The sequence below is a fragment of the Lissotriton helveticus genome, chromosome 3_1 (genome assembly GCF_964261635.1).
Source record: "Lissotriton helveticus chromosome 3_1, aLisHel1.1, whole genome shotgun sequence".
NCBI lineage: Eukaryota > Metazoa > Chordata > Amphibia > Caudata > Salamandridae > Lissotriton > Lissotriton helveticus.
Genome location: NC_136061.1, coordinates 949391012 through 949403751, shown reverse-complemented (window position 1 = coordinate 949403751; position 12740 = coordinate 949391012). Strand labels below are relative to the sequence as shown.

At 41.4% G+C, this 12740-nt stretch overlaps 1 pseudogene; it reads right to left on the bottom strand.

Moving 5' to 3' along the window:
* The window catches only part of LOC144824187 (putative methyltransferase DDB_G0268948), an 80785-nt pseudogene that overhangs the window by 11826 nt on the left and 56219 nt on the right, over window positions 1-12740 (bottom strand).

The following is a 12740-nucleotide window of genomic DNA, read 5'->3' as shown; positions in this document are numbered from 1 at the left end:
TTTATGTTCAAATCCTTTCACGCTTCCAATTTTTTCATCAAACACAGGTTTAAATTCCGATACAATGTCCTGAATATTTACATTAGAACTCTCTATGTTTGCTATAGTCATTTTATCAGAACTTGTTTTAAATTTAGGTAAATTTCCAACTTTGATGGGATTTTCATCACCAGGAACTAAATAAAGTCCCATCAAGGCTAAATCTTTCCAACCTACGATGTTTTTACCTTTTTCGGCTACATACATTTTTGTAACTGTTTCTCTTCCCAAGCACTGAACCAAGCCTTCAAAATAACCTAACATGTTAATATCCTTTTCTCCGAATGCTCTTGGATTAACATCTGATTCTACTAATACAACTCTTTTGTCCCATTTCTCGTAAAAAGTGGAATCCCAGAGAATAGTATATGGCGAACCCGAATCCGCCATAACCTGTAATTGGACATTATCAATAATGGCTGAACATAAAGGACCCTTAATAGATTCCACATCACCATTAGCATCAAGAGTTACAATAATGTTTTTAAAAGAATTTGCACAATCATCCACTTCAATGCAATTAATGTTAGGATTTTTCTTTGCAAATCTACAAACACCTTGAAAGTGTCCTATTTTTTTGCAAATTGAACAACGTTTTTTAACAGCTGGACAATTTGTAGCATTTGCTAAATGGTCCCTTGAACCACATCTGTAACATAAAGTGTTCTTTTTCTTTTGAAAACTTTTGTTAAAACTCCTGTTTTTAGGATTAATGGCACAAACAGCACCTTCCTGATCTGAATCTGAGTAGTCCAAAGCATTAACTCCTTGTTCAGATGGTTCCATTACTACCTTACTGGTTAAAGTGTATCGTTCGATGCTGAGAGCCAGGTCGATGACTTCATTCAAAGATGGGTTTTTACATCCAAGAATCCTTTGTTTGATTTTCCTAGAATTACAATTGAACACAAACTGATCCCTTATAAATTTATCTGGAGAAGGTTCAAAATCACAAGTAATAGCTAGAACTCTAAGCGCTGCAATATATTCCTCAACCTTTTCTTCCTCCTTTTGTTTCCTGGAATAAAAATTGTGTCTCTCAAGCATAACGTTAGGTTCATCACAAAATTGTTTTTTAAGTCTGGCAATAGCTTCAATATATACATGCCATATATTATCTCCACTTTCATCTTGAGAAACAGGAGGAGCAATAGGAACCACACTTTTAAAAATTCGTTGACCAGCCTGGCCCAAACAACCAAACAGCAATGCGAATTTTCGTTGTGCAGAGTAACCAGTCGCATCAATGGCCACCAAATGATTCTCGAATAAGTCAAACCACTCTGACCAAATAATGTTAGGTGTGCCTGGTTTGCTCAGGAAAGGAGGCGGTTGTGTAATTTGGTGCCATTGATTGTCAGACATGTTTAAGAGCAATTGTCAATTTGAATGTGTGAATACAAATAACCTTAGATCTTGGTGAATATATTTCAATAATAATCAGAAAATTGTAACCATGTAAATACAATGTATAATTAGTCTTGTAATGAACAGTATTAGTTTTGAAATGAACAGTATGCGTGTCGCAGTAATGACACGCGGCGTGCGTGTCGCAGAACTGACATGTAGTAAGTAAATTATTTAGATATGTGCATCGTTGATAAATATATACTTGAATATTATGAGCGTGCGTATCGCAGTAGAGATACGCAGGTTAAGGTGATCAGTTATGCGCAATGTTAGGAAGCATACATGTGCGCATTGTAACGGGTGCACAGAATAACTTATTCCAGTTCGAATGATGCTGGTAATCAGTAATGTAGTAAATATAATAATAATGATAGCGTGCGTATCGCTGAAAGGACACGTGTCTCAAACTTGAAATTACGTTGTCTTGAAAAGACCCTACAAACGAAAGATAAACAGTACCTTGTTCCGACGGTAAACACGTCTACCTCTTAGTTTGTTTTTGTTGAGCGCTGTCCAATTAAAAATGCGCTTTTGTATTCGTCCAATGGGTGAGGTTCGTTTTAATGGAAACTAATAAGTAGCGAATCCATGGAGTCGTTTAAACCTCAGTAACCCTATTGGAGGATTATGCGCGTTGTATGCTTAACGTGCTGAAGAGCTCCGTCGTGTAACCAATGCGAAGACGAAGCATCCGAATAAATTAAACGAAATTTCCTCTTTGCGTGGGAAAAAGGGTGGAGTTAAATCCCCAGTGTCGCCAAATGTGGTAAACAGGATACGGAAACAGTGGTGAATGAAGAAACAGGATTTATTCCATATGACAAACTCCATCCGACAGCGGAGCGTCTGATCAGCGGTAAGCTAACTATACAATGCCAACCGTAGATCAACCAACGTCCGTGCACGGGTGGACATACATTTATATCATAACATGTTATGTGCACGAGATCTTTCCCTATCGTCATACGTCGCGTGGGACTCCCTATGATGCGAGAAGCTCCACGCGGCGTATGACGGTGTACTTACATTACATTACAGTGTGGAGGGCCAAAACTTCTCACAGGGCTCGATGTTGGCCCCCGATACTGCATTTGAAATTCCCAGTCTCTTCAATCATTACTCAAAGTAGCCACCTCACAAAAATTGCAGAAGGGTTGGTAGCATCCAACACCCAAAACATCTCCGCTAAAGCATCATAATTTTACCCCGGGGCCCGATCTTTGCCCCCTGACAACACACTACTTGGTCACTTAAAACTGGGACCCGATCGTTGCAATTAAGGTGTGAATTATGACACTGGGGCTCGATCTTTGCCCCCAACATACACCACAATTAGAACAAGACTAGCTTTAGAGCTGTGAATAGCAGGTTTCCAGACATACCAGCCACGCAATGTCCAACACGTAAAACGTGCCACATTAGAAGTTACAAATCTTCTGATCTTTAAGCATGTAGGCTCACCGTAATCTGGCAGATTTCAAACCACATGAAAATCAACGCCCAAAATATATTTCTGTAGGCCGTCTGTTGTAAAAGACACCGGTGGGGCAGCCAAGGCATTGGTTAGGTTTTCTCTTCAAGCTCAGCTGGCTTCTTTGCAGTTTCATAGGTTTCCCAAATTTTTCACATGTGGCTCTTTAGTTCCAATCGTTGCCACTGTTACATTGAAGAAAGTACTTTGGCATGTAAGCAATCCATTAGCCGTAGGTGTAATTAAGTGGGTTTATTAGTCATAAGTTAGTTGGTAAACAGAACCCCACCGGGAGCAGCATCCAGCTGCTCAGCCCACTCACTCAAACTGACCACACATTCAAACCATGCATTCACTAACATTCTGATGACATGACACACACAGGCTGAGCAGCAGGGAAGGAGAAGACCAGAATATAACAGAGCCCTAATGATAATATTGGTGAGACAAAATAATTGAGAGTTTCGCAAGACATAGAGAGTGAGCTGGCTGTATCATGCTGGATTGTTCAACTTGAAGTCGCTGAAAAACCAGCAGCCAATATACATCACTTTTATGCATATTTATGAACTTTTTAAAAATCCTTTTATTTGGCTGGTTTGTATAGCGCCATCACGTCACTATTCTACCACTTAAGAGCACTAATAGACCATGGGGAGAGTCAGTGGGTTTGGAGCCTTGGTAAAGAGCAGTGCATCGCATTGTCAGTGATGGGATTGTTTGTGCACATCAGGCTGAATAATTTGCTTGATGGTAAAACTTTAAACAGAGCCCAAAGGGCCAGAAAGACTACTAAGACTTCGAGCGGATGCCTGAAATCAACTTTAAATTTAAGCTTACACCTTAATTACCCAAAATAAGTGTCATATGAGACAGCTGATCCCAGTCCTCAGAACAACATTCGGAAGGCTCCATAAAAGGAAACCATAATAAGGTACTTTTGAAGAAAGCTACATTTATTAATACAATATATTTCAAAAATGACAAATACCTGCTGCCAGAGCAATTCTTTTAGCTTTGGCGGCCTGGAATAGTCTGAATCTGAATTGTCACTGTCAATTGTCTCCTGCAGCACTGGCTGGGGCAATGGGTTGTACAAGCTGCCAAGCTGCACTGAACGTCTGACAAGGGCCCCCTTATTTATGTTTTTACAAATTAAGCCCTGTATACAGTAGAGCTGAAATCCATTTCTTACTTTTTCAAATTGGGGAGTGTTTCAAAATATCGCTTTTTTTTAGCCAGCCTCAACAGACTTATGGACAGTTAACTATAGTTTGCTTTTACTAGGTTAACTACACCACCGGTTAATTCATATATTAAAGTCCCTGTATACACCTGAAAATTGACTACAAACAAAAACAGATAATCTTTGTTGCTGGAAACAGCGTTTACAATGCTGTCATTACATTGCGCTACTATTACAACGCAGTCGTTACTATGACCGTGTTGTTAATAAGTGATGCATTTACATCGCAAGTTATTACAATGACTTGCACTAGGGGACACTGGGGTATTGGAAATAAATTCCAACACCTTCCCTACTGTTGCGCAAACTGGAATAGGAATAGTAAATAGTACTATTCCTAAGTCCAGTGCGCCCCCATATGCAAATCGTTGTAATGACTTGCGATGTAAATTCATCGCATACTAACAACGTGGTCTTTGTATTTACCATGTTGTAAAAGCAAGCGATGTAATACATCGCATAGTAATGTACCATATTCCTTTGTTGCTGAAAGTTAGGTGGCACCGAAAGCAGCTTTTTTTCTATTTCTTAGAACTTTTTAAGGGATAAATTCTGATTTATTTGGGTAAAATAAATATATGGTGAAAACAAAGGTAATCTGCGTTATTGTTATATTAAAATTGTTGAATTTCTGTTACTCTGTAACAAGACACACAGTTTTTGAATACTCAATTTCTTACTTTTTTGTGTTTGTGTCAAGAATTCTCTTGCTTCCTCTGGGTCGAGAGCCTTGTAGTGAGGAAACTCGGTCCCGACTCCATTTTGCGTTACACCGCCATTTTGTGTTGCCCTCACTCAGGCAGCCTGACGAACAGAAAACTCTTGCCCTTCGTACTGCCACGTATCAAATAACCCCTCTGTCCTTGAGGTAAAGTCGATTCCAGGAACCCGTGCGACTCACTAATCCTTATCCAAACTGCCTGTTGGCCTTCAGTATTCTTGTCTCGACACACTAATCCTTGTTTCAAACCATCTGTTGGTTTTCATTGTCCTTCTCCCCATCTTATACTGCCTTGCAAATTGACCTCTTTTACAATACACAAACATGTCTACCACTGTTGATTAACTCAGGGACACCATTATTGAATCACCTGTGGGTTAGTCAAAACATGACCTAGGGGGAGGATAATTTAATTATGTGACGTCTTGTTTTTCTTAAAAAATATATCTTCTCATTGGTCCGAATTTTGCGCATTGGGAGTGCTCTTATGTAGGTGTAAAAGAATATAATGAAACTGTGAGCCCCGGAGTAAAGGGGCAGTCTCCTGAGAACATACCATTGATGTACTTCTAGGCTCACTGTGCATAGCTGCAGCTAATAAATCCTGTTGTCTACGCTTAACAGAGTGTCCCGTGTCTCTGTACGACAAAGCAGGTGAACTCGGAGATTTAGGCGTGCCCTGCGCCGCTAGGCCTTTATAGGCCTGGTTCTTCAAGTGGCGCCCAACGTGGGGCGGTGTCAAAGGTCGTGGTCAAGCCCGAGCATCGTGAGGAGCTACGTGAGAAAATTCCGGCGGACACGCACCATATAAATGACCCCTGCATGTCAGAAGTGGACTGAAGGTCTTTACAACGCGGCTTCTCCTTTCCGACGGCTGCTGATGACTGCTGCCCTGACCGCCGCCCTGCTTTGGTTCGCGTTAGTGATGATTGGCATCTAGAGACAATAGACGGGCCTCTGTTGGTGTGAGAGAATACTTAGTTAAGTAATTGTGGGTAGCTCCCACAACTTTGTTTTTGATTTTGCTTTGATTCGATTGTTGCAATAACCGAAGCCGAGGGGTGAGTACGTTTGTACTGTGTTAAAATTGGTTAACCCCTTGATGTTAGTAAGAGGCCAGTGAAATAACGATGCCTGGTTTCAGTAAGTTCAAGAGATGGTGTTGTTGTTGTTGTTCAAGAGATTCCCGACTAGAAGACACTTGTCCAGTGCCTTCCGTAGGGACTCCAAAATATGAAGTTTATTCCAAACATGGAACTGGCCCTATTATTTTTGTCGACCTTCGGGAAAAATACACTAAGAATGATGGTATTTTACAATGGCCGAAGGATGGTAGTTTTGAGCCATGTGTGTTGGATAATTTAGAGGAAAGACTATTTAAGAGAAAAGCCCGTCCGGCAATGTTTGATTCATTTCACATTTGGCGAAAGGAGTCAAAACAGAGAGAAATAAAGCAAGCAAAAAGAGATAGGAAGGAAAAAGAATTGTCTATTATACAGACTGCCGAGCAATTTAAGAATAATGAAACTGATCGTGTGATTGAGGTTTCAGATAGTCAACATCGTATGGCAGTACATAAATGTTATCCAGCTCTGCCTACTTCTCCGTCATTAGATGAAGAGAATGAAAAAGATCCTTTAATGTCCCTTATGTTGTCTGCTCCACCGCCTTATGTACCAGCCTTGGTTCCTTTATCAGTACCTGCTATATTACCTGTTATACCTCCACCACCACCTCTGCCTATGCCTCAACCTATGATCCCAGTTACTACTGCGGGTTCTGTTGTAATACCTCCTGTAACGACGTTAGTTTCTACCTCTGCGACTGTGACACAAGCTTCTACTCCACAATCAGTTAGAAGAAAAGATAGTGGGTTCTTTTCAGCTTTAACTCCTTTCATGAATAAAGTACGTAATTCCCCTATCATGAAGAGAACTCTTAGAAGTCAGAGTCATCTCGATCTTCATTAAGCAATGCTACTCCAATCTCAGGCTCAAAAATGGATGACAAATGGTAATATGTATGGGTCATCCGATATTCAGGATTTAGCTATGCAATGGCCTACATCTACGCAGCATTATGTGTTTGATCTCATGTGCGAGATATTGATTTAAATGTGGGAAAATAAAATACAAGATGGCCCACCTAGGGGATTGATAGAATTGAGAAGGGAAGTAGCTTCTGGAGCAGCAATTGAACAGGATTATAAAGATGCAATATCGAATTTAGTAGCATATAGAGATTTTCTATCTGGTAAAAACTCAGGGACAGAAGGAATTGTTACAACAGACAAATTATATCCTATGCGAGAGGTACAACCAATATGGCGCGATGCTGTGCCACGGGCTAACCCCCCTGTGCTTGCTCATTTCCAGCAGGTTTGGGTACATGTTCCGTGGAAGAGATCAGAAGTTATTGCATTAAAACAAGCATTACCTGATCCGCGTAAAAACCCAGCAGGATATTATAAAGAATTGGTGCAAACATTGTCCTCTTGCACACTAACATTATCAGATATGGATACGTTGATGGGTCAAGTAGTTCCGTCCGAAATATGGAATAAAATTCGTAGAGAGGATCACGCTGTTGAATTAGGTGGTGATTGGGCTGCTATCCTACAAGCAGATCAAAGACAAGTGGGTGGAGCTAAGCCAGAACCAATGATTACAGAATTGCCCAACAGAATAATAACACTTATGAAGACTCTAATGCCAGCACAAGCAGTTAATTGGGATAAGTTGTCCGCCTGTAAGCAAAAGAACGATGAGTCTGTGTCTGATTTCTTTACGCGTTTCGAGGAAATATTTGTTGATCACAGTGGACAAGATATGGCTACACCAGGTGGCCAAAGATTGTTTGTGGATAAGTTTGTCTCTAATTTATTGCCGGAATTATCTTCGAGGCTAAAAATGTCCGAAAGTGCGTGGCCTGTGGCAACGCCTTCGGGAATTTTGACGATGGTTTAATATTATGAAAATAGGGATTCAGAGGAGAAAGAGAAGTCAGAAAAGAAAAATAAAGACCTCAAGACGAAAGTTCTTGTGCAGCAAGCTTATCCACCCCTTTCTGCTCAGCGCCCGTATCAGCCACTTCCTCAATTTCAGAGGCTGTTACAGAAACCTGAACCCTTTGTTCCAAGGTCTCTATTGGGTCCCAATCAATGTGCTTATTGTAAGGAGGAAGGTCACTTCAATAATAGTTGCCCGGTTTTATTACACCGAACTGGTGATATGTCTAGGTCACGTGGCCGAGGTGGCTATCAGTCAACGCCTAGGGGTAGGGGACGAGGTAGATCATCTTATGATCAGCATCAACGTTCCTTCTCCCCTCAAACTTCCACGAATTATTTTGATCAGCAAAATACTCAATCTGCTCAATACTACAATGATAATTATTATAACGAGAATGAGAGTCAAGATTTTCATTCTAGCTAGGACAGCCATAGACAAAGCGAGGGAGTCATATCAGTTCAAGTGGATCAGAATGGGCCTTATGTTGAGGTAGTTACATTAGGTGTTTCAGAGCCATTCCTATTGGACATTGTTGCAACAAAGAGTTCTATCATTCACTCTAAACTCCCTGGGGCACCTTTGTCTGGCTTAACAAATATTTCCGTAAGATTTTCTGGCGCCCCAGTTAAAAACCAAATTTCTCAACCTTTGCCCACCTCGATAGGACCTTATGATCTAGAGGCTCCACTTATTTTAACAACTGGTTGTGGTGAAAATTTGTTGGGTCTGGATTTATTAAAAAGATTGTATGCAACCCTACATTGTTCTCCTTCTGGTGTACACCTCACTTTGGGTGGGAAATTGATTTCCCCAGTGTATCTGTCTAAAGACAAACTTCCCCCTGAATTGCATTCTCTTCCTACTACTCTTTGGGCTACAGGTCCTAATGATGTTGGCCTTTTGCAAATCCCGCCTTACGTTGTCACCCTCAAACCCAATATTAAGTTACCACGCATTCCCCAGTACAAAGTTTCCAACAATGTTGAAAAAGCTCTTTTGGCTATTATTTATGATTTGATTCAGAAAGGTGTGATTGAAGAGACTAGAGGGAATATATGTAATAGTCCTGTTATACCTATTCTTAAACGTACTGATTCTTCCCAACCCCCCGTTTATCATTTTGTGATCAATCTCCGGAAGGTTAACAAGATCGTGATACCCCAATTTCTCGCTGTCCCAGATATCACTGCCCTATTGACAACGGTACCTGCTTCTGCTACTTGGTTTTCTGTAATCGATTTGAAGAATGCATTCTTCAGTATCCCCATTGCCGAAGAAAGTAGAGATATTTTCGGCTTCTCTTTAGGAGGCCGAAGCTTCCGATTTACACGCACTCCTCAAGGCTATTGTGAGAGTCCTTCCATTTATAGTCAAGCTTTAAAAACACAGCTCGATACTCTCACTTTACCTTCAGGAGCCACTCTTATTCAGTATGTAGATGATCTGAAAATATTTGTAAACAGGCTACTATTACATTGCTACGACACTTGGCTGATCTTGACCACAAGGTTTCACCCTCTAAGATGCAATATTGCCGACAGAGAGTTACCTATTTAGGTCATCTCTTATCAAAGGAGGGGAGACAATTAACTCCAGAGCGTATCCAAGCAATTGCTCAAATGTCTGTCCCAAGAACACCAAAGGAGGTATGTGCCTTCCTAGGCATTACCTCTTATTGTAAACAATGGATTCCGAACTTTTCTCTATTAGCAAAACCTCTATTGGCACTCACTCTTAAAGATACACCCCAAACTTTCCCTTGGACTGCAGAATGTCAGAAGAGTTTTAATGATTTACGTACTGCCCTGTGTTCTGCGCCTGTGTTAGGCACTCCTGATTACAGTAAGCCCTTTACACTTTACGTCCATGAGAGAGAAGGTTGTGCATTGTCAGTTTTAACACAACAATTTGGGGACAAGCAACACCCATGTGCTTATTTTTCGGCCACACTAGACCCAGTGGCCAAAGCGTTACCTAGTTGTTTCAGAGCCACAGCAGCTACGGCAGTATCCATTCGACAATCTGCTGGATTGGTGTTGGATAATGCCCTTATTGTTATGGGGCCACATGCAGTAGATATCCTTCTGAATAGGACAAAGACTCAACACCTCACTAGTGCTCATTTGTCAGGGTACGAACTGACACTTTTGGCTAATCATGTGCATATTAAACGATGCAATACCCTAAACCCAGCCACATTGATACCGATCCCAGAAGAAACAAATACTCAAGAACAACATGATTGTTTCTTCCGTACAGAAGAAGAGACAAAGGGTAGAGTTGATTTAAAAGATACTCCACTCTTGAATCCAGACGGAATCTTATGGGTTGATGGCTCTTGTTTTAAACTCCCCAATGGTGAGACGACCTTTAGCCTATGCAGTTACGACTTTGCATACAGTTGTAGAAACTGCACGTATTAGACAGAATTCAGCCCAGGCAGCTGAATTGATAGCTCTTACTAGAGCTTGTGTATTGGCTAAAGGAAAAAGAGTGAATGTGTTCACCGATAGTCAATATGCGTTTGGAGGGGCCCATAGTTTTGGCCCATTATGGAGGGAGAGAGGGATTCTCACCTCCCATGGTGCTAAGATACAACATGGCGAGTTGGTGAATGACCTTCTCGAATCACTTACCTTGCCTACTCAGATAGCAATTATCAAGTGTAGTGCACATAAGAAAATTACTGATGATGTGGGTCAAGGAAATGCGTTTGCAGACCAAACGGCAAAAGAAACAGCTAGAGACGTTACAAGCCGCATGTATGTTGCAGGCCCTGCTAGATGGGCCAGACAAGGAGGGATGTGTGAGGACACAATAGAAAATGTGAAAATGATCCAGGAAGAAGCCACAGAAAAAGAATTGAATGAGTGGAGAGAAACTATAGGAATGTTAGACACAACAGGGTGTTGGACAGAATTGTCTGAACATCAGCGCTGGTTACTACCAGATGCCTATGTGCTTCTGGTTGTTACCATGGCTCATGGTCCAGCTCACATCAGTGCTAAAGGAATATGTAAACTTCTAGCTCCTGTATGGCAGAATGAGGGTATTCCAAAATGTGCAGAAAATCTAGTTAAACACTGTATTGTTTGCTTGATGCATAACCCAGTAAAAGGAACACCAACCCCAGCAGGTCATTTTGCTCCTCCAACATATCCTTTTGAGGTAATTGTAATTGTAATTTATGTAATTTATATTTATATAGCGCATTATCACCAACGGTCTCTAAGCGCTTGCTTTGGGAACCCGTCCTGTTTTTTCCCTGTGAGATAACCCGTACTGGGCACCCCCAAGGTGAAAGCCAGGCATCCCGCCACGGGGGGCCAAAGTGGAGATTAAGCAAGCTATTGCCCGGAGTTGCAGAGTGTGAACCCGTGATTCGAGCAGGCACCGAAGCGAGAATTATCAAGTCCATGGACATTTTTGGGCTCAAGAACCTGCAGCGTCGGGAATTGAACTCTGGTCCTAGGTCTGACCTCTGCTTCATGGTCTGCCTCTTCTAACCATTGAGCCACACTTCTCCACGAAGTGTTGCAAATAGATGATATTCACATGGAGCGATGTAATAACCTTAAGTACGTCCTTGTGGTGGTGTGTGCCTTTTCTAGATGGATAGAGGCCTACCCCCTAAAGGACAATACTGCTCTATCCACAGCCAAAGTTCTTTTAAATAAGTTTTTCCCGAGGTTTGGCTTCCCCCGAATCCTCTGGAGCGATAACAGAAGCGAATTCGTAGGTCAGATAATGCAGAAAGTATGTGCAGGTCTTGGAATAAGACAAAAATTTCATGCAGCAAATCACCCTCAGTCAGCAGGTTTAGTGGAATGTTATAATGGTACTCTTAAACTTAAGATAGCAAAAATACAGGCCAGCACGGGTCTTGCCTGGCCCGATGCTTTACCCTTAGCACTATTTTCCACTCGAACAAATGTTCATTCCCATATGGGACTTAGTCCCTACGAGGTTGTGTTTGGACGCCCAGCAAATATTTGCGGAGTCCCAAGGCCAAAGAAATATTCTGACATAGAGTACCCATTGTTAATTGATTATTTACATGACCTCACCACTAAATTGCGTGTCCTTCACCAACAGGTACAAGACGCCTTGCCTCAGGTTTCAACTGATCCTGGACATGACATAACACCCAGGGGACTGGGTGTGTGAAAAATTTTCAGCAATCAAAGAATTTGGAACCTCGCTGGAGAAAGCCTTGTCAGGTCTTACTGACAACGTGTACAGCTGTAAAGGTGGTCGGCAAAAAGAACTGGATTCACGGTGTGCATTGTAAAAAGGTACCTTTGACTTTGCCTTATGACCAGTGGGTCCGTGAAGGTATTGGTGATTTTGAAAGCGAAAGGATTCCTCGATTTGTACCTTTTAGCGATGCACACCTGTATTGGACCCAATCTGAAAAAGAAGATGATGACGTCTTGCAGGAAGCTGTCCCATCACATCTGAGGTTGAACACAACTAATCCAGAGACATTTTTCCAAAATCAGACTGTGCCGAACAAAACCAGATACAACTTGAGATCTAGAGAAACTAAGAACAATTAAGAGATCTATTTTGTGATATTGACCATCTAATTAGGTTGCGGGGTCGTGGTAAGAGCCTTAGTTAGTTACCCGAGTAGTGACAATAGGTCTGCGGGACTTGCAGTGTCATAGGACGGCTGATAACCACGGCTAAGTGAAGAAGGAAGACTGCCACAAGCGACATTTAGAAGATGGATTCTGCTATATTAGAAAAAAGAAATGAAAAGAATATAAAGTGTTGCAAATTATTATGTACCCGATGTGGTATAACATTGCGTATTTTAATTTCTTTATGTATTATATT